The sequence below is a fragment of the Electrophorus electricus genome, chromosome 1 (assembly GCF_041902795.1).
Source record: "Electrophorus electricus isolate QZ-2024a chromosome 1, ASM4190279v1, whole genome shotgun sequence".
NCBI lineage: Eukaryota > Metazoa > Chordata > Actinopteri > Gymnotiformes > Gymnotidae > Electrophorus > Electrophorus electricus.
In genome coordinates, this window is record NC_137497.1 from 9,189,360 (window position 1) to 9,217,198 (window position 27,839).

The 27,839-nt window shown below is 41.8% G+C and overlaps 1 protein-coding gene and 1 pseudogene across 3 annotated transcripts in view; one reads left to right on the top strand and one right to left on the bottom strand.

Moving 5' to 3' along the window:
• Positions 1-27,839, bottom strand: part of LOC113569406 (NACHT, LRR and PYD domains-containing protein 3-like) — a 429,360-nt gene that overhangs the window by 184,987 nt on the left and 216,534 nt on the right. The window lies entirely within an intron of this gene.
• LOC118241458 (NLR family CARD domain-containing protein 3-like) lies at positions 299-26,092 on the top strand (annotated as a pseudogene). Its single transcript, XR_014117034.1, has 7 exons — positions 299-306; positions 678-732; positions 1,114-1,318; positions 2,617-4,411; positions 6,724-6,892; positions 14,127-14,300; positions 25,767-26,092. The product of XR_014117034.1 is annotated as an NLR family CARD domain-containing protein 3-like (transcript).

The window sequence follows — 27,839 nt, forward strand, 5'->3', positions numbered from 1 at the left end:
GTAAACAATATCACCATTCTACAGGTCAAACTAATAAGAGGGGTTCACCATAGGTGTGTTTTAGTTTTAGGAGAAAAGGAGTGTGGTATGTTTATATTGCTGACGGACAGGTGTGTGTGTGTGTGTGTGGGTTTGCTGAAGGGTGGGTGTGTGTGGGGGGTTGCTGAAGGGCAGGTGTGTTTGGGGGTGTGTGTGGTTGCTGAATGGCAGGGGTGTGTGTGTGTGTGTGTGGTTGCTGAAGGGCAGGGGGGGTATGTGTGGTTGCTGAAGGGCAGGGGTGTGTGTGAGTTGTGATGTGATGGTGCCGTCAGGACGCTTCACCCCTGATTATCCTGCCTGCTGCCCTACAGCCGCTCTGTTACACCTCTCTCTCTGTTCTGGTGCCCTCTGTTCTGTGTGGATGGGGTGCATATAATTGATTAGGTTCCAGTGTTCATTTTCTTGTGTTCATTTCCCAGTAACCGGTGAAGCACCATTCACATAAACATTATTCTACATCACCAGAGTGAGGGCCAGGGGAAGCTTCTCTGTGGTTATTCTGCTCTACTGTCAGTACAGTGTTTGGGTTGAAGCCATGTATCACATCATCATCAGCATCATGTACACAACCATGAATTTAACTTGATGTTTATAAACTGTAGTTTATCCATTAAAGTCTTTGTTTTGTTTGTCCACAGTGACCAGAAGAAGCCTGTAAACATTTCTAAAGAAAAGCTGGAGTCAGTGTTCAAGGTGTTCAAGGGTGTAAGTGTGTAAGTGTGTGTGTGTGTGTGTGTGTGTGTGAAGGGTCTTTATCATTAGTGTGTTTAGATCACAGATCATGATGAGACTCTGTGGTTTACTGGTTCATGCTTTACTTTAATGGCTTTTTTGTAATTTAACTGATAATGAACGAAACTCAAACTTCACAAACTATTCTAACTTTTATAAAATTAACTAATATTTAAACTTTAAGATACAGCCCAGTTAATGTGATGCTTATGTTCTTTTATAAACCATATTGTCCACATGACCACCCAATCCCCCTTAGTTCAGCCCTCTCATGTTTAATGGATCATCCTGTGTTAAAAAGATCTGTATATAACACTAATTTTACTGATACTGTTTATTCAGGAGCTGGAGGACAAAATCATCTCTCTGGTGAAGAATGAGCTGAAGAGATTTAAGAATCTACTGAGCTCAGATTACCCAGCATGCACTGAGAGACAGGTGGAGGATGAGGAGGATCAGAGCAGTGTCAGAGAGGGGGCACTGAAGATCACACTGCACGTCCTGAGGAAGATGAACCGGACAGACCTCGCTAACACACTACTGACCAGTAAGAGCTCTGGGTCATGACATTATCACATTTAGCAGGTGCTTTTATTGAAGAAAAAAAAAAATTGAGTACAATTCAAGCAATTGAGAGCTAATGGTCTTGCTCAGGGGCCTAACACTGGCAACTTTGTAGTGGTGGGGCGTGAACTGACAACCTTCTGATTGTTGGTACAGTACATTAACTGCTGGACTATGTATCATGTGTTTGCAGAATGCTGTTTTGAGGATACATTGTTATTCTTTAGGGCTGAGATTTAATTTGACCAATGAGATTTGACCACAAATCACTGGCAGATGTTGATCTTTTTTTTTCTATGTCCATATACCCCCCCCCCCCCCCCCCCCCCCCGAGTATCAGAGTATCAGAGTATATGTTCATGAATGAATCATATGAAAGTTTGGATACAATCACCATCAAGTTTACTCACAAGCGGAATAGTTCAAGTGGTCAGACACCAGTGATCAGACCTCAAACCAGCCCATCTAACCATAAACTCAACCCAAAACCAAATCCTAACTCACCCTGGCCCTAATCCTGACTCAAACCCTATCCGAAATCCAGTTAAAATCCAGTTAAAATCCAGCTGTCAACTGCATGTCTATAACATCTTGTTGAGTATGTATTATTCCTGTTATATGTTCTCAAGTTCACATCTGCAGATATGAGCTTTGATACTCCAAATAAAGTGAAAAGCTACTGAATTCATCAGATTATAAACAGATTTTATTTAAAGAGTTAATTAAAACACTACTGAATTCATTAATCTACTGAATGTCTTCAGATGCTTCACTTCTGTTACATCACTGATGTGTTACTGGGGGGTCTTTTGAGCATTTATTTAATGTTAAAAGCATCACTTAAAAGAAAGTGTCACTTTATTCTTTGTAACTGAGATTGGAACACGGGTCCTATCTCACAGATCACAGGTTGTTTTCTACACCCCGTCCAGTCTGCGTTGTAGATCTCCTCAGTCAGGTGATAGTTACCAGTGTGTGTGGTGGAACCTCAGCTGGTTTCTAACTACTGACCATTCGGTTTTATTGATAACCAGTAAATATTATCAACAAAATAATGTATAATACAATGTCTGTCAAGCTTGAAATTTAAGGTTTTCAGTCCTTGAATTGACTAAGATTTACTACTGGAAGTTTCATCCCCAATCTAGCAGGAATGAACAGGAATCTATTTATAACAATCTGTGCATCTCTTTTCCTGTAACTCCTGTAATGAGTCTTTTATGAATGAACCTGAATCTAAAAGAGATTAGAATGTGTTCTGTTGTCTTCCTCTTTTATCAGAACTGGCCCCTGCTTGCCACAGAAAGCTCAAATCCAAACTGAGGGACAAATGTCAGAAGATTCATGAAGGAATCTCACAGCAGGGAACCACAGCACTTCTGAATGAGATCTACACAGAGCTCTACATCACAGAGGGAGGGAGCGGAGAGGTCAATAATGAGCATGAGGTGAGACAGATTGAGACATCGTCCAGGAGACCAGCAACACAGGAGACACCCATCAAATGCAGTGACATCTTTAGACCCTTACCAGGACAAGACAAAGCCATCAGAACTGTGCTGACTAAAGGAGTGGCTGGAATTGGCAAAACAGTCTCTGTGCAGAAGTTCATACTGGACTGGTCTGAAGGAAATGTAAATCAGGATGTTCTCTTCAGATTCCCACTTCCTTTTAGGGAGCTGAATTTGCTGAAGGAGAAAACGTTCAGTCTGGTGGAGCTTCATCACTTTTTTCCAGAAACATGTGAATTAAAACCTAAACATTATACAAACTACAAAATTCTGTTCATCTTTGATGGTCTGGATGAGTGTAGACTTCCTCTAGATTTCCAGAACAATGAGAGATCGTGGGATGTAACAGTCGACCTCAGTGGATGTGCTGCTGACAAACCTCATCAAGGGGAATCTGCTTCCCTTTGCTCTTCTTTGGATAACCTCTCGACCAGCAGCAGCCAATCAGATCCCTCCTGAGTGTGTTGACCAGGTAACAGAGGTAAGAGGGTTCAGTGAACCACAGAAAGAGGAGTATTTCAAGAAGAGAATCAGTGATCAGGGCCTGGCCAACAGAATCATCACACACATGAAGTCGTCAAAAAGCCTCTACATCATGTGCCACATTCCAGTCTTTTGTTGGATTGCAGCCACTGTTTTAGAGAGAATGTTGGGTGAAGCAGAGAGTGGAGAGATCCCCAAGACTCTGACTCAGATGTTCACACACTTCCTGATCTTTCAGCTCAGACACAAGGATCAAAAGTATGGACAAAGTATGAAAGGACAAAAAGGTCCCACTCACCCAGGTCACATGAGAGAACATGTTTTGGCACTGGGAAAACTGGCTTTCCAACAGCTAGAAAAAGGCAACCTGATATTCTATGAGGAAGATCTGAGAAACAGTGGCATTGATGTCAGAGAAATGACAGTGTATTCAGGAATGTGCGCTCAGATCTTCAGAGAGGAGTTTGAGCTACAGCTGGGGAAGTCATTCAGCTTTGTTCATCTGAGTGTTCAGGAGTTTCTGGCTGCTGTATATGTTTGTCCTTCATCTCCACCAATACCAATGTGCTGCAACAGACATACTCTGGATTTTTCAGTATTTTCAAAACCCCAATGTCTGTCTTCCTCAACAGTGCAGTGGACAAGGCCTTACATAGTCAAAATGGACACCTGGACCTTTTCCTCCGCTTCCTTCTGGGTCTCTCACTGGAGTCCAATCAGACTCTCTTACGAGGCCTACTGACAAAGCGAGGAAGATGCTCACACAGCAGAGAGGAAACAGTCAAGTATATCAAGGAGAAGATCAGTGAGAATCCCTCTCCAGAGAAATCCATCAATCTGTTCCACTGTCTGAATGAACTGAATGATCATTCTCTAGTGCAGGAAGTCCAAACATACCTGAGCAGAGGAGGTAACAGTAGTCTCCATGGAGCCAGACTGTCTCCTGCTCAGTGGTCAGCTCTGGTGTTTGTGTTGCTGAACTCTGAAGAGGAGCTGGATGAGTTTGACCTGAGGAAATATGACCCATCAGAGGACTGTCTACTGAGACTGCTGCCAGTGGTCAAAGCATCCAGAAAAGCCATGTGAGTATTTTCATTTAGAGATGAACAGTGGGTGTAGCACTGCATGTGCTTGACTCAAAAGGTCTTCTATGAAAAATGAAACGGAAAGTGAGAGAGAACATTAGAGAGAGAAGGATAGAGAGATCCTACATTAAAGCACATGTAGGTGATTGAAGGCTCCATAAAGTTGTGGAACATTAGAATGTAGTAACACTGTCCAGTGATTCATTAGTCTAAATGTATTAATGATGGTTAAATGATATTTGATGTCATGGGTAGTTGTGTGTCTGTCAGTTGAGAATGGTCTTACATTTAAAACAGTGGCCAACAGTGTTTGTTTATAGTTCACACTCTTAGTTATACAAGCAGAGAAAATGTGCTGCAGTGTAACATACAGAAGTGTTCAAGTACGAACTATCAGTGTGTACATGCGCACACGCACACACACACACACACACACACACACACACACACACACACATGCATGCACACACACCACACAGTGTAACATACAAAAGGGTTCAAATATGAACTATCAGTTCAGCTTTCTGACCAACATTACAGTTCAACCACTACTGACCAATACAGAGAAAAGTGTACAAGGATGAGCATGACCAATGTGTACACACAAACACACACACTATATATATTTCACACTGATGGCAGTTTTCAAACTTTATCACAGGTTTTCTTTAGAGCAGATGATGATGATTGGGCACATTTTAAAGGTGTAGGTGTTAATATGACTACATCTGAAACACTATGTAAAGGTGTAGGTCTTAATATGACTTCATCTGAAACATTTTCATTGTTTAAATATTTTACCAAAGCAATTTGTCATAATCTAGTTGTAAATAAGTTTTAGGCGTAAACTAATAAACTAACATCATTAACAGCAACTGATTCCAGTACTACACCTTCAGCTCTGTGTGTACTTGACTTTTAATTAGAAGGTTGCTGGTTCAAGCCCTGCCACTGCTAGGCCCTTGAGCAAGTTCACAGCTCTGTGCGATCAGTGTAACATGCAGTGAGTCTCCCAGAAGCTAATGCTGTTACTACTGTCACTCACCTAAAACTGTAACAGGTTACTGCTGTTGCTCACATACAGTGGCAACAATATCTCAGACCACTAGTGAAAATGATTGTTTTGCATTTCTCTCAAGTTTAGTACAATGCTTTTCTTTACAAATCATATGATAAGCATAATTTGAGTGAACAGTTGAGAGTTTTTTCTTGAATTTCAGAAAGTTTTAGTATTTGGCTCTACTCAAATGCATGTAAGCACAGTAGTGAAACTGACCGTATCAGTTCTTTTGTACAAAAAGTCAGATGTCCTTGAGTCCTCACACAAGCAGTGCAGGAGAAGTGAGTCAGTTCTGATCCAACTGAAACATGTGAACCATCCTCTTCTCCCCAGTATTTTACTGCACACATACAGTCCATGAAGGACAAACTCCAGGGACACATTTCATGTCAACAGCAGACATGAGAGAGTTGCCTCACACACACTTAACTGACTGATGGGGTCTGCCTCTCACACCTGACTGACTGATGGGGTCTGCCTCACACACACCTGACTGACTGATGGGGATCCTGACTCAGCTATTAAGCCTCCAGGATTCTCGGTGCACCACACAGACAGAACTCAGGACCTCACTGGGAAAAGCAAAGGCAGAGGAGACTGTTTCATGATCAGTGACTCAGTGTGAGCAAAGGAATGTAAACACTAGTAAAAGATTCTGCTCTCTGCATTCTGTCCATTCCTCCATAATCAATACTGCAGTGTTCATCCCACCATCATTACTACTGCAGTGTTCATACACTAATATTCACTACTGCAAGGGTCATTCCTCTATAATCAATACTGCAATGTTCATTGCTCCAGTCACTACTACAGTGACTATTCCTCCATAATCACTACTCTGCGTGTCTTCCAACAATATTTTCTGTTTGTATATTAGTATATTTGTGAAACCCTGAATGAGATCCATGTTGTTCTGTTTCCTGTTATGGTGTTAGGGGTGGGATATTTTGATATTTGGACTCTGATTATGGTAACTGCCATTCACTGACTTATGAACCAACCATCCATTATTTGGTCACCTGTCATAGGTTTCTAATGAATGTTATTTGTCATGTCTTTGTCCATTTTGTCTTTGATGAAGACAGTAGTGTTGAAATGTTGCTGTGTTTGTAAAATTAAAAGGCTGAAAATGTATCAGTGTGTTCGAGACCTTTCAAGCTCTTCTTTACATTTTTATTAGCAGTTCAGATATTTTAATTCCTCATCCTCTGACTGAACTACATTATTTACTGTATTTACTCATTTACAGACTATCTGGCTGTGGTCTCACAGAAGAGTCTTGCAAATCCCTCACATCAGTTCTACAAACAGAAAACTCACAGAGAGCTGGAGATGAATAATAATGATCTGCAGAATTCAGGAGTGGAGCAGCTCTGTGCTGGACTGAAGAGTTCATACTGTAAACTGGAGATTCTCAGGTGAGTTTCTGTGACTATTTTTGAATGTAAATAAAGAGCCATTTTAAAAAGGTCAATGTCAACTTCCTTATAGTACAGTATTAAACAAACATTGCCAGGCAAGGCAATGCAAGGAAATTTACACTTTAATATTATATTATAAAGCTCTCTTCTTTAAATATTTCTAAATATAGTTTTCTGTTGAAACCTCACTGCATTTCATTAAATGACCACACTGTGGAGACAAAGAGTTACATTTGTGATGCATGGGCAGCTATTCAAGTCTAGAAGAGAAATATAACATTGTAAAGAGGAGACACAGATGAGTCCTTGTCCACGTGTACAGGTGTATTTATTACAATGCTGCTTCAACTAGGCGCTTTGGTATTTTGTCCACAAGCTGCATTTTTGGTCACCTGTAGTGCGGAACAATGTTCAGCACTGGACGAGTGTACTTGTGGACTTAATTACAAGAGAGAAAGAAAGACAAAACAAGACACAGTAATCAGTAATCATGAGATTAGTAGGAGAGAAGGAGTGAAGTGTGTGTGTGTGGTGCATAGCATATGTGGTGTTTTGTAATTACATCAGAACTTTAGATCAGATATTTCTGCACCCATAATTCATCATTTGATGCTACATAATTCAGATACACAGAGAATTATAACCACACAGAGAAATATAACTACATGTAGAATTATAACCAAATGTAGAAATATAACCACACATAGAATTATAATCACATGTAGAATTTTTGGAATCTTGAAATACAACCTTTTTCGAGGGGATGAATCAAAGAACTGAAGATACTTGTAAGTGATATAAAATATTAAGTGCTGGACAGAAATGAAACCTTTCTCAGGTAATAATATTTGTTTATGTAACCCACACCCTTGATTTATTGGTGATGATTCATTCAAATTGTAATCTTATGGGTTAATTAATGATTCCCTGACTGACCTCATGTGAATGTCATAATCTGATAAGGAATTAAACAGTATGTAGTTTATTATGCACTATAATAGTGGTTTTACCACTGTATTAACTTGTGTACCCTGAAATTCCTCTGTGCTGTAAGATCATTTTAGTGTGTCACCCCAAGATGTTCACTGGTCCCATCTGTCCCTCCAATAAATATGTTCTGCAGGCCTCAACTGGACATTTTGTGCTAAAATTATTTGCCAGCCAGTAAACCAGAGCTCACACTGTTTAGATCAGGACCAATATGACTACTGTTTGAAATCTTATTTATTCAGTTTTTCACTGAATCTCTGATCGTCATTCATGGATAAAAGCTAACTAGCTAATGTTAGCAAAGAAAATCTAACTGTTGATTTGTTTAGTGTGTTTACTGTTCAGTACAGATATTTAACCAGCTAGCAATCTCAACAATTTGACCAAACCGTCAATACACAAGATTGGAAGTGTTGTCGTTGCGACAATCAAGCTAAAGTCTTTTGGAGAAATGCGGTTGGAGCTTCACGTAGTTGAGCACAGGAGGTTGAGGGTGACGGGAGATTTGATGGGGATGTGATTTATAACATCTGGTGTTCATGAAGTACAGGGGTGTATTAATCAGTCAGGTCCCCTACATCAGTTTAAACACATTCAAACGTGGTTATTAGGTTACAGGTGGTTACTAGGTTACAACCACGGTCAAGTCATCCACGCTTTTAATATCTGATGCGCCTATATTCGCGATTTTACGGTATTTCGCTGCTCACCGCATTCGAACGCTCCCCAAGCAAAAAGAAACAAACGTAAGTATTTTTAAGAGATTTGATGGACATGCCCGTTTACTACATTTAAAAGTACAAAATACAGTTTACTTGATTGAACTAGTTTAATTGCATAATTAGATTAACACAATTGGTAATATATTTACACAGCTTAATAAGCATTGTGGAAACTGCTTTTTCTACATCATGCTTCTCAGAGGTTTATTCTAGATCTTGACTGCCAGCTGAAACAGGGGCAATCACTAGTGAAATGTGGCAAATGTGCAGGGCAGGGGAACTCCAGGGCTGAAATATTCCACTGCCAATTGAGTGGTGGCCCTTGGATATCACCAGATCAAGTTTGAAAAGATTCTACTGCACCAGTTTTTAATAAATCTATATTGAAGTCTTTGTATTTGTAATGATGCTTACATGCCCATTTAATTCAGAGAAAGTATGATTACATATTTTTCTGAATTTTAACATAATGTAAAAACAGTTCCACTACCACATGTGAGTAGGAGCCCTTGACTATTAGCACAGTAAGTTTGGACACATTTCACCGTACAATGTCTTCATAAATCCATATTAAAGTCAAACTACCTTTAGGCGAAATAATGCACTAATTTTGTATAAAGTTCCAAGATGGCGCCGGTGAGGTCGGCTGCCGTCATGACTGCTCCGTCCACACCTGGCACTTTTTTTGCTCTTCCCGCTACCCCTGATTTCTCCGCAGCCCTTCTCTACACACCACGGCGCGTATCATACAGCAGAGACGCCCTTATTTCTCTTAATCTACATAGCACTCACCTCAAACCGTCTGTAACCCCGGACCCAAGATGGCCGACGGAGATCCTGAGGGAAAACAAAAGACGCGGCGCGAGGAAAAGGCCTCGAGGGAAGCGAGCCGGCGTCAGGAACAGGCTGAGGGCTCGGGCACACCGAGCTCCCTTACCTAGCATTCTGCTAGCCAACGTCCAGTCTCTGGATAACAAGCTCGATGACCTCTGGGCCAGGATAAAGTTCCAGAGGGACATTCGGGACTGCAATCTCCTCTGCTTCACCGAGTCATGGCTGAACCCAGCGGTACCAAACCACGCTATCCAGCCGGCTGAGTTCTTCTCGGTTCACCGCATGGACAGGTCGGCAGATTCGGGGAAGTCGAGAGGCGGCGGAGTGTGTGTGATGGTAAACAACAGCTGGTGTAACAATGCCAATGTTGTTACTCTCACCCGCTCCTGCTCACCCAACCTGGAGCTGCTCGCCCTCAAGCTTCGTCCTTTCTACCTTCCCCGGGAGTTCACTTTGGTCATCATGAACACCGTGTACATCCCACCTCAGGCTAACATGGACACTGCACTGTGGGAACTTAATGAGGCTCTCACACAGTTTCAGACACAGCACCGGGACGCTGCACTTATTGTGGTTGGGGATTTCAAGAGCGCTAACCTTAAGCGTGCAGTGCCCAACCTTTACCAGCATGTAACCTTCCCCACCAGGGGAAATAGGACACTAGACCACTGCTACACCCCATACAAGGACAGTTACAAGGCACTAGCTCATTCCCCATTTGGTAAGTCAGACCACGCCGCCATCTTCCTCATACCAAAATATAAACAAAGGCTGAAACGGGAAGCTCCGGTTCAAAGGGAGGTTGCGCGCTGGACAGACCAATCGGTGGCCGCTCTGCAGGACGCTCTGGATGTCGCAGACTGGGACATGTTCCGGCGCAGCACTGATGATGTCAGCGAGTTTACGGAGGCAGTAGTGGGGTTTATTGGGAAACTGGTTGACGACACGATCCCAAGAATCACCATCAAGAAGTTTTCCAACCAGAAGCCCTAGGTGGACAGAACCATCCGCAAGGCTCTGAACCCTCGCACTGCTGCCTATAATGCAGGGATCATCAGCGGGAACATGGACGAGTACAAGTCTGCAGCATACGGAGGCTGGTGAGGGAGGCGAAGCGGCACTACGGGAAGAAACTAGAGACACAGTTCCAGCAGAGTGGCTCTAGATCCCTGTGGCAGGGACTACGGACGATCACGGACAACAGGAGCCCACCCTCCGGACTGATGAGTGCGGATGAGTCTCTGGCTAACGAGCTGAATACATTCTTTGCTCGCTTCGAGGCTACATCTAACAGCACCAATGCTAACGCCGCTAGTGCTAACAGCACTAATGCTAACAGCGCTGGTCCAAATGGCACTATCGGCGCAGCAAATGGCACATGCGCGGGGCCCACCATAGAACATCGCCCTCTCATCATCACGGAGAGTGACGTGAGGAGAGTGTTTAAAAGGGTGAATACCAGGAAGGCGATGGGACCAGATGGTATCTGTGGGAGGGTCCTCAAAGCCTGCCCAGATCAGCTAGCCCCGGTATTCACCGACATCTTCAATCTCTCCCTGACGCTCGGTATCGTCCCGTCCAGCTTCAAGCGGTCCACCATCGTCCCGTCCCGAAGAAACCTCGACCCTCCGACCTCAATGACTACCGCCCTGTCGCCCTCACATCAGTCATGATGAAGTCTCTGACTAGCTTTTCAAAGCACTTCATCACATCTTCACTGCCAGCCTCCATGGACCCACTGCAGTTTGCATACCGCCACAACCGCTCCACTGACGATGCAATTGTACATCTGCTCCACACTACACTGACTCACCTGGACGAAGGGAGGGGAAATTATGTTAAAATGCTATTTGTCGACTACAGTTCAGCATTTAACACCATCATCCCCTCCCTACTCACTACTAAGTTGGGGGATCTAGGACTGTATACATCCCTGTGCGACTGGATCTCCAACTTCCTAACAGACAGAACACAATCAGTACGGGTGGGCAACTGCGCCTCATCCACCCTCAGCACTGGAGCTCCTCAGGGTTGTGTCCTAAGCCCCCTGCTCTACTCACTGTACACCTACGACTGCACAGCCACTTCCAGCTCCACCATCATTGTCAAGTTTGCTAACGACACCGTTGTCATGGGTCTGATCTCGGACAACAATGAGAGGGCCTACCTGTAGGAGATTAAACACCTGGAAAACTGGTGCCCGGAAAATAATCTCCTCCTAAACGTCAGTAAGACAAAGGAGCTGATCGTGGATTGCAGCAAGAAGCAGGAGCGGCACTACCAACCTGTGAGGATCAGTGGAACCACGGTGGAGAGAGTAGATAGTTTCAGGTACCTTGGTGTTCACATCTCGCAGGACCTGTCCTGGTCCCGCCATACCAACTCCCTGGCAAAGAAGGCTCGTCAGCGTCTTTACCACCTCAGATGCCTAAGAGACTTCAGACTGCCCTCCAAAGTACTACGGAACATCTACACCTGCACTATCGAGAGCATCCTCACGGGGAACATCACAGTCTGGTTTGGGAATAACACCAAGCAGGACAGATAAGCACTCCAAAGGGTAGTGCGTTCAGCAGAACGCATCACTCACATGGAACTTCCTGACCTGCAGACCATCTACTACAAGCGGTGCCAGACCAAGGCCAGGAGAATTGTGAAGGACCCCACCCATCCCAACAATAGACTCCTCTCTGTTGAGGTCAGAGAGGCGCTTTCACTCCCTGAAGACCAAGACAGAGAGGCTGAAGAGGAGCTTCTTCCCACAGGCCATTCGGGCCCTGAATCAGGGAAACTGATAAACTGTGAGGACCACCACCACCATGTAACATAACTGTATATATATAACTGTATATATATCTATGTATATATATGTATGTATGTATGTATGTATGTATGTATGTATGTGTGTATGTATATATATATATATATATATAATTATTTATTTATATTTTTTTATATTTATATATATATATTCAATTACCTTGTTACACAACAACTGTAGATATGTTATTATATACGAAATGGATCTGTACATTCTGTAGATTGTGTACATATATACACAACCATATACATTGTACATTGTGTATATAATCATAATATACATATATTGTACATACATTAATATATTTTGTACATACATAAAATATATATATTTATCTTGCATATATATATTTCACATATAGAGAATATCTATAGTTCTCTATACACCCCTGTTTTCTTTTCCTCAGTTTGGACAGAGCACTCTCCACCATTTCACTGCGAGTTATACTGTGTATGACTATATATGTGACGAATAAACCAAACTTGAAACTTAAACTGAATTTGGATATCTATTTCTCAGCAATTTTCCATAATGACCTTGGTGTAGTGTACTTTGGCTATCAGCACAGTAAGTTTGGACAAATTTCACTGTATTATTTTTTCATAAACCCCTATTAAAATCATAATACATTTAGGTGAATTCATGTACTCATTTAAAATATGCTGATTTTGGATATCTATTTCTCAGAAATTTCCCATAATGACAAAACAATTCCACTATACTATATACTATGGAGTATGTTGTGATATCTGTTGTATCTACTCTAGGGTATATTGTAATGTCTGTTGTATCTACTGTAGAGTATATTGTAATGTCTGTTGTATCTACTATAGGCTACATTATAATATTTGTTGTATCTACTGTAGACTATATTGTTATGTCTGTTGTATCTGCTGTAGAGTATATTGAAATATTTGTTGTATCTACTGTAGGGTATATTGTAATGTCTGTTGTGTCTACGTGCAGTATAGCTACCTGTAATCTTGGGGGGAAAACACTTGTGAAAATTTGGCATCAGCTTTGCAACTGCCAAACTCCCTCCTGAGGGAACTGGACCTAAGTAACAATGACCTGAACAATTCAGGAGTGGAGCAGTTCTCTGCTGGACTGAAGAGTTCACACTATAAACTGGAGTTACTCAGGAGAGATTTGTTATAGTCAATAAATATTCTTCTTGTATCTAAAAATAAGATGAGCTTTCTAGTGAAATTCACTGGGAATAATAATTTGGCCACATCTTTGTGCTAGAATTCAATTTCTCTACTAATAGAGCAGGAATCACCTTCTTGCTAAAGAAAAGACTCCTAGATTAAAGGACTCTTGTTTATACCTGTTTTAATGGCATATTAAAACATACCCACACATATATAAGTATGCATCGCTTTGGATTCTTAGACTTTATCTCTGCATTGTCACTGGTCCTGTCTCTATATTAAAAATGTCATTAAACAGCTTTCTCTGATTCACAGGTCCAGAAATGTGACAGTGTTATTACTCCTGTTATCACAGCCAGATGTAGAATTCTGCCAAGATTTTACTGGCATCATCTCATACAGTCTGACATGTAACAGTCTTATAAGACCACTGAAATCACAGTGTAAGTCCAGCTTTAGGGTTCTTCTGATGTAGGTTAATAGTGCACTAGAGTTCTGAAGGGCTGAATAAAAATAAGAGATAAAATAAACAGACAGCAACGATCTGGAGAAGAATGAACAAAGCCATCTGCCATGGAGGACGCCATCTTGGAGATGAGAGTGTAGGAACCTCCCACTACAGTTACCAGCCTCTCTAGCTGCCCCATGCAGGCTGGTCTGGAAATGCATCTCACTTTATGTCTCTCTACCTGTTTCCCTCCTTTCTGCAGACTGTCTGGTTGTTTGGTCACAGAGGAAGGCTGTTCTTCTCTGGCTTCAGCTCTGAGGTCAAACCCCCCTCACCTGAAAGAACTGGACCTGATGTACAACCACCCAGGAGAGTCAGGAGTGAAGCTGCTCTCTGCTAGACTGGAGGATCTCCACTGTAGACTGGACACACTCAGGTATGGAACGTTATAGTGTGTGCATGCGTATGTGGGTTTGTTTGTGTGTGCTTATGTGTATATGTGTGTGTGTGTGTATATATGTGTTTCTGTGTTGGTGTCTATGTGTGTTTATGTGCAACTGTGCAAACCATCCTAAAACAATAAAGCTGTTCTAGGTACAGCTGCAATTTAGCGAATCCTGAAAAATGTATTTTCATCTCGATCAGTTCCACTCCTTGGTCCTCTGTGTTTCTTTGCTCCTATAAGGCTTGTCTTGTACATATTTGTTTGTTGGTGGAGTTGTTTGTGTTAACATTGCTTGTTTACACTCACCTGCTGTCAGAGGGTATATGTATTTTTTCTGTCATTTAGGCATCTGATAAAGTGACAAAGGAATTAATCTACAAAACCAGAGTCGATCTACTAACAGGTGGTAGTGTTGTAACACTGACAGTGGTAGAAAAGAGAAATTTTTTAAAACCAGAATTTATTTTTCACGTTACATTCTATATTAAATAAAAAATAAATTTACTTCAGATCTCAAGGCAGAGCTGTCTACTGTATGGCAAATAGTAAATTGTTAATAAATAGTTTTAATTAAGTATTGAACGCAGAACATTCGCATTGGCTGAATGAACCTTTCACTCTTCTGTCATGTCTATCTGCCTAACTATCAGGTGTGTGTGTGTTTGTGTGTTTTTTCTCTCACTCTCTCTCCCTCCCGCTCACACACACACACACACACACACACACACACACACACACTCTCACATTCTCTCTCTCTATCTGTCTCTCTCAATGTCACATTCTCTCACTCTCATTCTTGCATGCCGGCCTTCGGTAACACTGCCCTCCACCACCTGCACCTCCCGTTCTCCACCTGTACCTTGTGGCCTCTGGCCCCTGCCCTGCCCCCTGCCCTTCCACCCCACCTGGCTGACTGAGAGAGTACTTGGCCATTTCAGCCAATCCAAGCATCAGGGTCAGCTGTTACAGAGGACAGACGAGTGTCACACAGTACACTGATCTAAGGCCTCTATTCACCCCTACACTGATCTAAGCCCTCTATTCACCCCTACACTGATCTAAGCCGTCTATTCACCAGTACACTGATCTAAGCGCTCTATTCACCAGTACACTGATCTAAGCCCTCTATTCACCCCTACACTGATCTAAGCCCTCTATTCACCCCTACACTGATCTAAGCCCTCTATTCACCCCTGTATACACTGATCTAAGCCCTCTATTCACCCCTCTATACACTAATCTAAGCCCTCTATTCACCCCTACACTGATCTAAGCCCTCTATTCACCCCTACACTGATCTAAGCTCTCTATTTTCCAGTGTACTGTAATGATACATTGCAGACTGCCCTGACTGTCTCTGTCCCAAATGCAGAGCTCCAGTGTGAGATCTGTCATCAACTCCACTAGCCAGTAGTCTGGCAGGAATTATCCACAAAGCATCAGCTATTATGGATCTCTGTATGGACCTCCGTTCTCAAATGAGGACCATGGCAAGACTTTAAGGCCCATGCAGTCAAGACCACATCTTGTTTTATTAATGGACTAAACAAGGTGCAGTTTGTTTGAGTCGAAACATCTGGTTTATGAAGCTCATGTGATACACCCATCATCTTTAACCCAAACTGGATCAACTGCACCAGTCGTTGAAGCTATGGTGGCATTCACGACAAATAAACAAAGAAGGATATACGACTGGAGGAGAGCGGCTCAAAGTGGTGTGTGTTTTACTGCATGCGGTGAGCTAGGAGGGTGGTGGATGTTGTATAAAGGCTTTTCGCCAGATACTTATGACACAAGAGTATGTGTCCCTGAACTATTTCCCTAAGGAGAGAGCATGAGGGGAAGACAAGAAAGAAAAGAGCCTGAGATTTGGAGAAACATGTTTACCCTCAGCACATCTTTGTCTGGCTTCCATGAACAAAGTTGAAGCTCTCAGATGAATACAATCTTCTGAAAGGCACAAACAGGGATTGAAACTGTGGGCTTTGGTTTACAAAACTAACACCTTGCCACTTGGCCATCATGCCTTAGAAGCAAGTCATGAACTGGTCTTTAACAATGCATGAGTTTGCACCTTAAGTCTTGACAGTAGAAAAGCCTTGAAAGGGTTGGAAGTTACTAAAATATTGACAGCCTTCTGACTCATGAGTAACTGTCATTGGAAGCTGATCATGCACTATCGATAGCATCAGCTTAAAGCACAGCTGTATATGCTTCCAAAATGAACCCCTTCTAGAGGGGATATATCTAAATTCTAAAGCACATGCAGTTGTTCTAAAGATCAGTCAACTAGGCTGGAGGTGCTGAGTATGGAACCAAGGACCTCTGACATGCAAAGTATGCACTCTAGCACTGAGCTACACTCCCGCCACTCTCAAACTTTGAGGTAACAATGCTAAAAAGAATATCTGCAACTGTTTGTCATCTAATCTGCAGGAGTCAAATGTGTAGCAGAAACGTTGTGTTGGGTGCCTGAGGACTGTTCAATTTCTCAATCAACATTTTGGTGTAGTCAACTAGGATCACGTCCATGTTACCTCAAAAAGAAACACCTGGGTTACCTCTGGCACATGGGGTTGTAAATAGTCTACCATAAATTACCTCAAATGGTGACAATTTGGTGGTGGCACTGGGCATCATTCTGATCTCACAACACTGCTGACCACCTTGTGGTCAGATTCAGAGGTTGTGTCTTGACCCTTGACCTTTACAATAGCCAGCCGAGCTGGTAGTGTACATGCAGACAAACGTGCAGAGACTAGTCCTGGATTAGATATGAGTTTACCGTCTGAGCTGCGGAACCTCCTGGAGTGCCAAATCTTACCCAAGTCATGAACAACCCCAAACGCATAACAGGAATCAGTGTATATGGTGACAAACTGATCCTGGAATAGATGGCAGGCCCTGGTCAATGCCATTAGTTCAGCTGCTTGAGAAGACCTGTAAAGGAGAGAGTGAGCCTCCCAAATGAGGTTACGCAGAAATCAGACAGAATAACCACAGACAATTTCAGAGTCAGACGGTTTAAAACATGAGCCATCTACAAAAATGTGATAGCCGCCTTCCAGCAGCGTGCTAGAAAGTTCAGAACGCATGCTAGAGGACTCATGGATAACCTCCATGCAGTCATGGGGCACAGAGTCAGCAGAATGATTTAGCGATGTCAAAAATGATTGTAACAGACTAGCAGGTGAGCGCAGGGTCATGTGTGATTTAATGGTTAAGTTCCGAGTGGCACAGAGGATGGCCTCAAGGCCTGAACGTTGCTGTGCTGTCATGTGCTGTGTTTGAATGTTATTCAGAATAGTAATAACTTGATGTGAAGTGTGAAGAACCATTGGATGAGAGAGTGCCAATTTCTCTACGTCAGTGACCAGCAGGGCAGAGGCAGCCACGGCGCGTAAGCAGGCCGGCATGCCTTGAACGACCGAATCAAAAGGTTTGGAAAGGTAGGCCACAGGGCGATAACTGCCACCGTGCTCCTGGGCCAGGACACCCATGGCTGTGGAGCCGTTTTCAGAAACGTAAAGGTGGAAGGTCAGATTATAATTTGGTAGGCCAAGTGCTAGAGCAGAGCACAAGGCCAATTTCAGATTCCTGAATGAGTGATACATGGGTTGAGTCCAGACCAATGTATCAGGACAGTTTTTTCCACAGCCATTCCTGAGGACTTTATCATGAAACTCAACATGGGTTGTTTTGTGTTGGGCGGAGGGATGTCACGTATGATTCCCCACGCTCATTAGAGAAAGGTACTGTAAGTATTTGAGATTAAATATTGATCTTATAATTTTGTTTCTGGAGTTTAAGTTTAATGTTTATCTTGCCAGGGAAGTTTGTTTATTTTAACTAAGTAGGTAAAACAAAGTAGATCAAGAGAAAAATTAACTTACCTGTGATTATTTTTGTGGCGAAGCTTCCACGTTGTTTTGGAGTGAAAAGAAACTGTAGCCTGTGTTGAAGGGGACTTTTATGGGGAATTTTCCTTCCCAAAGAAAGGAAGTGATGTCACATAATTTCCTGTGGTGATGTTTCCTTATATATGTTTCTAAGGGAAAATTCACTAGAGTTGTGTTTTGAAGTTGATTGATGTTGGAGAATTTATGATTGCTGGATTTTTTCCCCTTGAACTTGTAAATACTGCATTTTCCTTTTTTTGAATATTTTTGTTTGTTTTTTATTGGATATGGCTTTTTGTTTGCACTGGACTACTGAGAGCCAATAAATACCTTTTCTTTTGTATCCACTAGGAGTGTATCCGTGTGTCTTTACTAGTGGACCATTGCAATGATATTTCCATATGTGCAGGATTAAAATACTCTACAAATAAATGCTCTTAAAATAGTCCATAAATAAATATTCTTAAATACTCCACAAATAAGTACTCTTTAAATACTGTACAAACAAATAATCTTAAAATACTCCACAAATAAATGAGTCCAGTCTATGTTTGAAGAAAGCAAGAGTGTTAGTTGGTCCCTGCATCTGGGAGACAGGTCAGAGAAGAGGGAATGGAGAGGGCATGAAGCATTTAAGGCTCACACTTTATAATAACGATAGTTTATAGAGCATTTATATGCTTGTAATTCATAATGAACTAATCATGAACTAATGAGTTAGTGTTATTCATCATGAATTAATATATTAGTAATCATTTATAAGATGTATCTAAGCTCTCACTTCATAATTATCTGATCATGAACAGATCAGGAAGTCAGATGTTATGCTTAATTGGGTTTTTAAGCGCTATTCTTTATTAGATAATGAATTGTGCCATTGCATACGTGCAGGAACAATGGAACTGCATTTAGTTAAAGTAAATGTTCAGAATGTTGTTAGGTTACTGTGTGTAGGGTTTGGAGTTGGGGCTCCAGGGGCTTTAGGTGGCAGGTCGTTTTTCCTAGAATAACAAGTGATGTTTCCTTACCTCTTGCCTTCTTTTAACATGTTTTACAATAAACCCTCTGTGTGGGCATTGTCTTTGAGGACATGTCCTGCTGTAATATTCACAGTCTAGATGTCTTTGAGGCATCTTGGGACTGTACATGTCCTGCTGTAATATTCACAGTCTACAGGTTTTCTTGCCTACACTTTATAAGATATAAGAATGCCCTGGTAACTCTGTCTGCTCGAGTAAAACTTTGCTGTAGCCATAACCAGTTGCTGTCATGTCATGAGCCTTACAATGGTGAAACCCAACCTGTACCTAGAACTCACTGAGCTTCAGGTGCAACCTGCTTAACCTCCATCCTTTAAGAGGCCTGGAAGACAAGCATCAAGACTCCTTGTTGTAGCCCTGCAGGTGGTGAAGTTTCTCTGGTTGTCTGAACACCAGAGTCCCTCATTGTCTTCATACGCCGACTGAAGATGCACTTACCTGAACATTAGATTTGCACTTATTAAAACTTATTAAAAAATAAAAAAGTTTTAATTGCATTTATGAAATATGCTATTGTGTTATGCACAACAGTCACTCTGGATAAGAGAGTCTGCTAAACACCTTAAATGTTAATGTAAATATGTATGTTACAATTTCAGAATTAATGGTGACCAATTCAGGAATTCAGAGGATATGCACCATTAGTTAATATATTATTAAAATGACAGCTTTATTAATCCTGGCTCCTAAGAGTCTTTGTGAACCTGTTAAAATAATTAAAAAGTGTAGTCATACAAATTATTTGTTAAACAGTAACAAACAGCAGCTGTAGTTTCTAAATTACTTGTCATATAGAAATTATCTGTAGCATTTTACAGCCGCTAAGGTGAAAACTATTCAATATACACGAATATCTATAAATGTCTGTAGGCCATTTATAAACGACACACTTTGAAATAAACTTATCATTTGAAGTTGTCTGTTAAGAAATGTATAAATTACTTGGTAATAATTTATAAAACACACATTAAAAAAAAGACTTGATGTCTTCAGACTAATGTGCTTGTTAATAAATATGCATAGTAGGAGTTCTCATTCATGGAGTTTTCCAAGATCATGAATGAATCGTCCTAGAGGGCCATTATTGGTTTTTTTTGCTAACCGTTCATACATTTCTATTACTGTCCAGTGATCCTTTACCAGCTCCTCTGTTCGGTTACCTCTAAGCCTCCAAACAGTTTCCTTGTATGTTCTCCAGGCCCTCCTTATATTCTGCGTGTGAGCCCCTGTAGGAGCATCCATGTATGATATACTGTGGTTAACTGTGTAATGTCTGTAGCCAAGCTGAGACAGAGCCTGCCGGTAGACACGCCACTCACCACTGAGGATTGTGGATCGCCTGCTTACATGCTGAATGATAAGTGGCACTAGTTCCCTTCTGGACCTTCTCTGAACTAGGTGAAGAACTGGCTGTCTTTGTTTAGTGTGGACAGCATTTTCACCCAGCATCCCAGAGACCCACTGCCTCCTCCACAACGCCCGGCCATCCGCCCTCTTCCATACCGTGTAACATAAAAAGTAAAGCATTATTACATTAATTAAGAACTATTAACAAGATGAAAAAATTACAGGTATGAAGCATGAAGACTTGTATGTCCATTATACATTATTAAGACTCTACAAAATTCTATACCCACATAAAAGATGCACCTGCATTTCTTCTATGCCTGAAGTTACTCTCATCTATGACAGTGAACTGTCTGCATCCTCCTTTCCTTCTTCTGAGTTCTTCCATCGCCACCACACAAGCCTCTCTCACTTTCTTAGACAATTTTGACAAGAAACTTGAGAAAACCTGAAGGGACATAATGGTGCTAAATTGATTAAATAACTGAATAAATGTATTTAACACTTAGTAAGATATTGAATGTACTCAGTAAAATTGTAAAGTTTATTTGTTAATTAAGTTAATTTGGTCATGTGAACTGCTCTGGTTATTTTGCTTCTTTTAATCAAACAATTTACTTGATTTGAATAAAACCAATTAACCTGCTCGTTACACATGGATGTTTGCGGTTGCACCATTAAAATATTTCCACACTGCAGAAAGTATCTAGATGTGCTGAACAAAAATCTGTTTGATTACAGTTCAAATGGCCACTCAGTCCACACTTGTTGTATAAAGTAAGACATATAAGCCTGCGTGTGTTAGCTGCTCTCACCTGTACGTTGTAAATTAAAGTTACACTAAAACATCTAAGTAAGCTCGTTAGCCTACCATTCACATCAGTCCCAGCAGTCGCTGTTGTGTAGTTTCATTTTATGATGACAAAGATCGCATTTAATCTCTTTGTAGTACTTTCTTATTTTGCAGCCACTTTATTAATTTCAAATGTTTTCTTTTTGATTTCTTGCCCTCCATCAGCTTCCTCAATTTCTTCGGCATTTTGGCACAATTAAAACCGGATGTGTCCCCTTTACATTTGTTATACTGGAATTTATGGCATTCCAGATTCTCATCGAGTGTACAAGATTTTAAACTTAACAATGCAATGAGTAATACATCCAAATATTTTTATATATTGTGCATACTTATATTAAGCAGACACATTAATATTTTCTGGACAAACAGCTCTTTGTGAATTTCATATAAACCATCAACAGTAAAGGTGGAGCGTTCGTGGACGTTGGAGTTCATTCAGGTCTGCGCCTCTAATGAGGAGACGCCGGTACAGGTGTGTTTGGAGTCGGATGACAGTGGAGATCAGCACAGCACCTGACACTCCTCCACACAATACACAAAGAAGAAGTGAGTTCACAGTTCAGAGAGAAAACCGGGGCAAAAATAATCAAAAAACAAAACAAAACAGCCAAGACACTGGAGAGAAATAAAGATGGAGAGGCTGGAACAGGTCAATGCTGTACTGTACTGTAGCTACAGTGCAGCTAAACTAGCGTTAGCTAGAAATCAACATTAGCAGATGTGTTTTCAGTAGTTTTCTTGAATACTAACATTAGTGGGTTATGCTTGAACAACGCCATGGTAGTTCACCGTCTTTATGACCTTTAGTACATTTTATTCAGTATGAGTGGAATCTGAACACATCCGCTTTGTTAGATTACTCTGAAAGAAAGCTGTCGTACGTTAGCCAACTAGCTAGTAAACTAGCGCGACTGTCTCCGGATTACAGTGGAGATCAGCACAGCCGGTTTCTCCTGTTGTTTGAAGTTTAGCCCTTCGATCCGTTTTCGGTAGGTTTTACGCTCTGGTTCTTTACCTGGCTTTTATTCCCCGTCTATGCACGTCAATAATGTAAAAGTGAGATTTAATGGGCGAAATTAGCAGCCACAACCGACCGACCGAGCTAGCTCGCTAAATCGGTCGCTCGTTTCGGTCATTTCTATGTAAAATTCAGAGTGTCTGACTATTTGGCTAGATGACATTAAAATGGATGATTAAATGCACCCAGTTAGCTTGCATGCGCGTCCGAAGTGGTGCTTCACAACTCGAGATCGACCGTATTGCTGTATTGTCTGTATTGCAGACGTGCAGCGGTGTACCGCGTTCATTGTAAGTGTTCACTAAGCAAATCGCGACCGTGTCGGTACTATTCTATATGTGGCACTGATGTGTGTGTTCTTCTTTCTACAGTTTGGGTATCGACTAGGGATTCAAGTAAGTAGCCTGTCAAAGATTTATGCGTGCGCATGTCGTATTTTGTCTCCACTTATATATCAGCCCTTATTTATCTCTGACCATCTTTCAGACTGGGTCACAATCATACTTCCTTTTGTTGAGTTTTAGCCAATTGAGCCACAAAAAGTGAAGCTAAACAAAACAGAAAAAAGACCAGTTTGTTTCATACTGTTGAAAAGTTCACAGATCAGGTGCAATGTCTACAACCAGCTTAAAACGTTTGACAACTGCAGAAAAACCTATGTTGTCAAGTTCAGTGAGGCCCACAACCGAAATGCATATAGAGATATGTGTGACGTGAATAACAGTACACAAAGGCTGATTTTTGTGAATTTTCATTGGAAGATACTGTACATAACATATGTGACTGACAGATTCCCTAAAGAATGATTAGAACATTATTTGATGCCAGTTCTGTCGCCCCTTGTCTGGTATTCTCTGCCTTACTTCATTGTTCTCACATGTTTTTCTCATTTGTAATTGTGTATATATACCTTGTGTTTGTACTTGTGTATATATACCTTGTGTTTGTGTATATACGTATATATACTGTGTTCATATTGTGTATATACGCAACCTATGTATATACTGAGGTAATAAAAAGAGTGTTTACAGGGAAAAGAGGTTTAACATTGAATTAGGCATATTAATAACATAAAACATAAGGGAGTATAGAGATTCTGTGTCCTCTCAGTGTAACGCGAGTGCCGAAGGGTGTGGAGCAGGATCCACAGACTCTCTCGACGTGGACAAACATTTATTTAAAGACTATAGTGGCATTCCATATAACACAAACAGTGAACATAGAGACACTGAACACTAACAATTTTTAACATTAACACAAGCTAGACAAACACGGTTACGAATGTTACATTTAGACATTAACTCACGAACAACATGCTACATCAACGATGACCAACAACACTGCACACACTGATGCAGGTTTAAATACGCAAAGACAAACAAGGTGCAGGTGTGTGCAGGTGTGGATACAAACAAAGATCCTGTCACTGCACGTGGCGGGCCAAACCACATGACTCGCGAGAGGCGAGCGTTCTGTTACAGAACCCCCTCCCAAGGGGCGCAGCTCCCGACGCATTCTTCCAGTGAACACGACTCTCAGGACAAAGTGTACATGTACACACAAGCAGCCGCCTGGGAGAAAGGCAGCTTCTCTGTCTCTGTCAGGGCAGTCCGGTACGCCCCCAACAACGTTACGCCTGTAGATGTACAAAAGTTGTAAACACAAACAAACAATAGCGCCCACACACAAACATATAAGGCGCTGTGACATGGTGCCCGCTGTCTGCGCAGGCACCTTGTATGTGTCCGTGGCCTCAATGGACATGCGGGCGTGCACGTCCACCCCGGTTCCAGACGTGCTACCTCCCCCAACGGTCCTCCACTCGCCTGCCACTCTAGGAGCATCCCAGCAACGGTTTGCCTCCGGGGCTTTGGGCAGACCCCTCCAGTCTCGCTGGTGAGTCCGCTGAAGGGAAGGGACACGGGCTTCAGCTCTGCACGCTGGTCTACCCAACCGCCCTCTTTCTGGTTGTTGTGGTGCATTTCGGTCTTCCTCGGCCCAGGCTCAAGGCTCCCCCTAGCCCCCCCCAAGAAATTCTTGGGGGTGTTCCCCTTCACTTCCGGGGTGGACATAGACACCAGTCACGGTCCTCTGCCCAATCTCTTTTGGGATCCAGGCAGCAGGGCAGGGTGCCTACGCATCTCCCGCTAGGAAGTCCATCTTTAGCTGTGGTGGTTGGTCATTCTGTAACGCATTGGCCCGAGTGCTGAAGGGCGTAGAGCAGGATGCGCAGACTCTCTCGACGTGGACAAACATTTATTTACATAAAACATAAAGACTATAGTGGCACTCCCGTGTAACACAAACAGTGAACATAGAGACACTTAGCACTAACGATTTTTAACATTAACACAAGGTAGACAAAAATGGTTACGAATGTTACATTTAGACATTAACTCACGCACCTCCTGCTAGGAAGTCCGTCATTTGCCGAGGGAGTAAGCGTCCTGTGGTGGTTGGTCATTCTGTAATGTTGCTGCTGGCCTGAGCGCTGTAAGGCATGAGCCAGGACACACAGACTCCCTTGACTTTGTGAAACATTTATTAACATTAAACACAGAAAACACAAGTGGCAATCACATACAACTATAACAGTGAACATTATTAAACATTTAACACTAATGATCTACACATAATACGGAAACGGTGAAAACAAACACAGACGTTACTTGCTATGGTTTTTTTTTTTACATAAGAGACTCAAGAGACTAAGCTAGAGACAATGACCAACAACGGTGCACACACTGACAGGGGTTTAAGTAGACAGACAGTAAACCCTGTGCAGGTGTGTGCCAACCATGGAAGCGTGGCTACAAAACAAACATACAAGATCCCCCCACTGCACGCGGCGGGCCAAACCACTTGACTCGTGACAGGCGAGCATTCTGTGACATCCGGCTTGTGTTGGCCCATAAATTAATCTATGAGCCCAACCCAGCCCCCTTGTTTATAAATTAAACAAGATCTCCATTTTTGAGATTTTTTGCTTCAGCATTACAGAGTATAAAATAAAAACATTTTAACTCTTCATCAAAGTACTCTCCACCGAAGTGGTGCTTCACAACTCGAGATCGACCGTATTGCTGTATTGTCTGTATTGTATGTATTGCAGACGTGCAGCGGTGTACCGCGTTCATTGTAAGTGTTCACTAAGCAAATCGCGACCGTGTCGGTACTATTCTATATGTGGCACTGATGTGTGTGTTCTTCTTTCTACAGTTTGGGTATCGACTAGGGATTCAAGTAAGTAGCCTGTCAAAGATTTATGCGTGCGCATGTCGTATTTTGTCTCCACAGACGTGCGTGCGCACGATGTCTCTTCCTCTCGTTACCTTTTGGACAGAATTGGACTGCTCAGTGGCCCAGCGTCAGCCACCTTGTCCAGGCCGTGTGCCTGGCGCTTTGTCGACTTCACCTGGCTGGTCAGACCATCATCAGGGTGAACAGGTGGGTTGTTGTCATGAGGGACTACAGGACGTAGTCCTCAGCATCCCCGGCCTCATGGCCCAGACCCGTATTCAACTTTTTGAGTTGAATCAGCAGACACTGACCCAGTGCTGAGTTTACCGGGTTTTATATTGACCTTATTAGCACTGTGGACTATAAAGGCTGAGCACTAATAGGCTGGGCTGCATTTTTCATTACGGGTACAATGCAAGGAACAAAAAGCAGGAACAGGATGTTCTGCGCCTGAGCGTTGGCCAGTCCAACACACCCATGTTGGCCCTGAAACCTCTCCCTCCCGCGCTGAGTAAGCTCCCAGAGCGTCTGACTCACGGGCACCCTGCTTTTGACTTTAACATCCAGCAGGATGTGTCTGGGTAGGCTTCCCAGCGTGTCCGAGGCCAGCCTCCTCTTCCTCCCAGTGAGACCCTAGCACTAATGGATATGTAGATGTCGGAGAGTGATGTCTTATTATTGGTCTTATTTTGGCACAAATATATTTTACCTGGTTTTTCAGTGATAGACACTTCTGACCTTTTTTAAAAAATGCCGGTAACTCAGATACCACAGGTGCAAACTAAAATTAATTTCTTTACTCATAATGTCTTTAATCATATAGTCAATGTGTCAGCAATCCCTCTTCTGGCCAACAGAGATCCTCCTAATCTGCAGTGCCATGGTATGAAACATTCATTGAAGTTTAGATTTTTGAGGAGTTCAGTTAACTCACTGACTCAGTACAAGAACACGTGGCTACTATCTTAGTGTTTTTGAAATGATCTTACATATAAAATATGCATGTTACACCATATACATAAAAGACACATTTTACATGCTTTTTATGTGTAAGACTCATCATCTAATTATAGGAGAAATATAATCTACTTGTGTGTTAATATTTTTAAGTAGCTACTAGTATAAGGCCAGAATGGGAAATGGTAAATATTATATACTTTAACAAGCTTTAATATTACTATGCTTCAGTGTAACCAAAACCATATCTCATAGCTAGAAACACTACCAACCACAATATGAAAGTCCTCTGTTGTGACAGGTGGATCCTTTTGAGTTTCTCTCTGCACTGCACTGGCCAAATCTGTCAGCTTCTTCTGTAGCAGAAAACAAACACATAATACAACATCAAGTTGACAAGACATTGAGAACAGCAATTAATGACTGAGAAAACAATTTGACCGTGGATGTCTAAGCATTACATAAGCCCAATTTTGTACTGATATATCAGCCCTTATTTATCTCTGACCATCTTTCAGACTGGGTCACAATCATACTTCCCTTTGTTGAGTTTTAGCCAATTGAGCAATAAAAAGTGAAGCTAAACACAACAGAAAAAAGACCAGTTTGTTTCATACTGTTGAAAAGTTCACAGATCAGGTGCAATGTCTACAACTAGCTTGAAAAGTTTGACAACTGCAGAAAAACCTATGTTGTCAAGCTCAGTGAGGCCCACAACCGAAATACATATGAGTGAGATATGTGTGACGTGAATAACAGTACACAAAGGCTGATTTTTGTGAATTTTCATTGGAAGATACTGTACATAACATATGTGACTGACAGATTCCCTAAAGAATGATTAGAACATTATTTGATGCCAGTTCTGTCGCCCCTTGTCTGGTATTCTCTGCCTTACTTCATTGTTCTCACATGTTTTTCTCATTTGTAATTGTGTATATATACCTTGTGTTTGTACTTGTGTATATATACCTTGTGTTTGTGTATATACGTATATATACTGTGTTCATATTGTGTATATACGCAACCTATGTATATACTGAGGTAATAAAAAGAGTGTTTATAGGGAAAAGAGGTTTTTAACATTGAATTAGACATATTAATAACATAAAACATAAGGGAGTATAGAGATTCTGTGTCCTCTCAGTGTAACGCGTTGGCCCGAGTGCTGAA